This window comes from Archocentrus centrarchus, chromosome 19 (genome assembly GCF_007364275.1).
Source record: "Archocentrus centrarchus isolate MPI-CPG fArcCen1 chromosome 19, fArcCen1, whole genome shotgun sequence".
NCBI lineage: Eukaryota > Metazoa > Chordata > Actinopteri > Cichliformes > Cichlidae > Archocentrus > Archocentrus centrarchus.
In genome coordinates this window covers 23,038,259-23,042,681 of record NC_044364.1, presented here as the reverse complement: position 1 = coordinate 23,042,681, position 4,423 = coordinate 23,038,259, and positions in this window count along the sequence as shown.

Below are 4,423 nucleotides of genomic sequence, written 5' to 3'. Positions count from 1 at the left end.
GTCATTCACACCTATGGGCAATTTAGAATCACCAATTAACCTAACCCCACTAATTGCATGTCTTTGGTCTGTGGGGGGGGGGGGGCCGGAGTACCTGGAGAGAACCCACGCAAACATGGGGAGAACATGCAAACTCCACACAGAAAGGCCCCGGCCAGATGGTGGATTCAAACCCAGGACCTTTTTGCTGTGAGGCAACAGTGCTAACCACCGTGCTGCTGATCCACATAAGCAGATTCAAAAAAAGAGCCCAACTGACTCATCAATTTCCAGTGTGCGTATACATGTAAAGGAAACTTTGAAACAGAAGAACAAAAGCTCACTGTGCCGTTTTTGTTTGGGACAAAGGGGACATGTGGGATTGAGGTTGTTTCTGGGAAACTAGAACAAGTGAGGCTACATCCCATATTGGTTTTAAGTAGGTCAACAAGGAACTTTTTCTGAAGGCCATCTTGATGGACCCACAAACACGGTAGGTGGAATTTTTATGTTTACATCTCCCAAACTTGTATTTTAAGCTGTCAATCCAACTCCATCCCTGTACAAATAACCAACATGGACCCCCTCCTGCTGTGATGGCAACTGCATAGACTGATGTAACTGTTAATGATGGCATTTTTGCATATTTATTTGCACATTTTTTACACAGACAAAATTTTAAATGAGCATTCAGGGAAACTTTGGACATCCAAATCCCCACACATCCGATCTCTCCCCTCAGCAATTGTTATTCTCATTTCTATTTCACTTTATTAAATTGATACTTTAGTTTAATTCAAATGCTGAGGAAGAGCACAAGAACAACAGAGCGTCTCGGTCACGGTGCAATGCTGGCTGCAGTGAAAGAAGTGATTGAAGGAAATAATCAGATTGGTTGCAAATAAAAGGATATTCCAAAATCAACACTGTTGAGAAATATAAATCAAATGAAAATATAGAATTATGTCAATTACATTATGCAAAGATTGTTTTAAAGTTATGATTTGGATTTTAAAGTTTAAAATAATTCAAATTTTTCCTGCTGCCGCTCTCGCTGGTTACAAAAAAAAACAAAAAAAACCCACAGGCCTTCCTCAGTGCATGCTGGTCATAAACCCACCTGTTTAAGCTAAGATCCCAATAATCAATTTTTCAATATATCCCAACATTAGACAACAAACTAATAAAGAGCTCCTATTCCTAGAATTAGCTTTTTTTCAGGGACCTATCCTGTAGCTCATACAGTTGACAGTGGCATCTCCTTTCAGGAAAGTATCAGGCATGATCAAACCTTCAGCCAGGATTTTCCTGAAACACGAGTAGAGTTTCACTCACCTGTCTCTACTGCTGTTGAGAAAGATGGTTCATGTTCTTCCAGTTCCTCATTTGCAGCAGCCTGATGGAGAACATAACTTGTTTCTCCTCAGGTCTAGGAATCCACTCCTTTAACAAGTTGTTAAAGAGAACCAAGTGGTGTCGTTCTCACCTGGAATAAAGGTTTTATAAGTGGTGGAGCTTAATTTCCATATGATGCTTGCAACTTAGCCAAAAGCTCCGTGTCTTCTGTTGGTAGCATTAACAGTACGTGCCTTTTTGGCTAGGATGAAAACTCCCTGTCCTGAGCAGCTTGATGATACCAGGCTGTTTTTGTTAAAGGACATGCTCTTGGGCCAGTGTATCTCCCCCATCGGCAGAACATTAGCAGTTTCTTTGTTAATCTGTCACCCTCCTACATTCCAGTAAGTGAGGCATCCTTTCACTTCATAGGCATGTCTGAGTGAAACCTTTGTTAGTCCATCCCTTTGTATGTCATTGTTCTTGGGCATCAGTTGATTCAATTCAGTTTTATTTATATAGCACCGAATCACAACAAACAGTCGCCTGAAGGCACTTTGTATTGTAAAGTAAAGATCCTACACTAATACAGAGGAGCCCAACAATCAAGACACCCCCCTATGAGCAAGCATTTGGTGACAGTGGGAAGGAAAACTCAGTTTTAACAGGAAGAAACCAGCAGAACCAGGCTCAGGGAGGGGCAGTCATCTGCTGCGACCGGTTGGGGGAGAGGAAGCAGACAGGACAGATGCACACTGATAATGTTGTAGATGGACTCATTGTAGGACTGTCACAATATTGCTTCAAACAATTGTGACCAGGGAGCTCACTTTTATAACATTATTGCCATATTTGTGGAAAACAGAAATCAGAGACTACAAGTGTTATTATTCAAATTCATCAGTAACTAGCACTTAAAATACCAGTGTGGGCATAACTGTACAAAGCTATCTCAAATGAACATTTATTAGGATGTTATGTGTGGTACTAACAGGAAATCAAAAATGTTTACAGTGTGCTGCGGCTGCTCTCAGGACTGATATGGGGACCTAGTTTTTTCATGGCTGTGGGTACACCAGTGAAAACTCTAACACTCCAGCCACAGCACACAAATATACAAGTCCAGACATGCAAAACGGTTACACTTTTATAAGAAAAGAGATTGACCCACAAAGTGAGTTCAAGCTTCATCTCATAGTAAAGTATCAACATCTCACATCCATGAGGTACTGAAGTTCAACATGAAGTACAACAGTGTTAAAACAGGCTATTCGGCTTTTAGCTGGAGTTTGTGACTGTAGATCTTTCTCTCTCAGCCACCTTATGGACGGTGTCACCTGAAGTCAAAGGCTTGTGTCCTGCAGAGAAGCAGGTAAATGGGACACAGCCGGGCCGTCATCCTCAGCACAAACTGCTGCTGACTGGACACCACCCTGTTCTCACTGAGCACTCAGGGTGCTTTTTACTACAAGCCACATTCATTACCTGCAGCATGCACACACTCACACTCCAGTGAATGCAGTTTGGGGTTCAGTGTTTTGCTCAAGGACACTCCAGTATGCAAATGGATGAGCCAGACATCCCTCTCTACTGTAATCCAAACTGCAATTTTGGTCTCAAGCTATTGAAGGGAGAAGTGTAAATAAGCCGCACACTAGACATACCATAAATATAACAATTTAAATAGAAATATAGCATCAAGTAGCATATTGCAGAATTAATCTTCACAACAAGGGGAAGGTGTTGAAATAACTCTGTACAGCAGACAGAAATAAGACTGCGTAGTAGAGAAACAACAAAATCACATGATTTACTGGAAAAGAATGTGTGTTTTGGTCTGATGTTTTTGTGTGTACAGGACCCAGATGAGGCCGTTAACAGGCGACAGTGAAGGGCACAGAAGAAGGAACTGATAAGCTGCTACATGCTTGCATATTTCAATAACTGTGTAACTGTGTCTAAGTCTGTATAAAAGTTGAACTAAGATAGAGAGCGGTGACAGACTTGTGTGAAGCTGCACTGACTGCATCAGGCAGCTTTGACAACTCTGAACCAGATTAATCTGTAAACTGTTTGAAATGGCTTTATTAAATGTAATAATTGGACTCCTTATTCCTGTTTTGTGTCATTCCTGTTCGATAAAATGAACACGCAGAAACCTAAAGGCTTAACCAGCAACACACACACATTTAACTATTGAAATTCCTACACTATGAAATTTATTTCTCTTAAACAACACACGCTAAATAATTTCTACCATCCATCCCAGCTATCACAGGGAGATACAGACAGGGCGTCATTCAAAACTACACTTTATTAACATGTTTTCATAAATTAAACTATGAGTGACCTATTAATGTCTGATTTGCATACATGAACGTGGTTGCTGTGATGTGATCACAGGGCACTGTGTGTGGGGTGACTTCATCTCAGCTGAGGAACCAAAGTCCCGATCACAGCCGAACTCATCCAGGAGTTTGAGTATTGATCGGCTGCAGCCGGAGGCTGGCAGGAGCCCCACCCCCCCCCCCCCCCCCACCCCCTCCTTTCCACATCATTTGTATTCTGAAACGATGAACTCCAGTAACCCGAACAAGTCACGCGAGGTCTCCGGGCTACGTCATAGTTGTGGGTCCCGCCCTTTAATCACCCTATCGCGCAACAGCGCCCGCAGGTCTGTAGTGATTGGACGAAGCCTCACATCCTCGCTCCGTGATTGGCCAACTTTCCATGTCATCCACAAGATGTGCCGCGTTGCACCTTCATTCATGTTCAAAATAAACTCCGGTTATTAAAATGTCTTCATGGTTCCTGCTTAAGTACAAACATCGCACGTGTGTTTCAGCTGCGGCCGTAAAACGTTTAAAAATGATGCGATAACTCAGTGCGTGCGTTTTCATTATTATCGTTATTATCCATCGCAGGCTAATCTATGACCTGACCAATGATCTTGGCATGAAATGACGACTCTTATAACGATCTCACGTTTGTTGTTGTGCCAAAACGACGCTGAACTCCAGTAACCCCGACTCGGTTTTTTGTGAGCGCATCCACCGAGTTGCTCCATCACTGGCTGAATCTGCGAGCCCTGCCTCTTTTCTCATTGGAC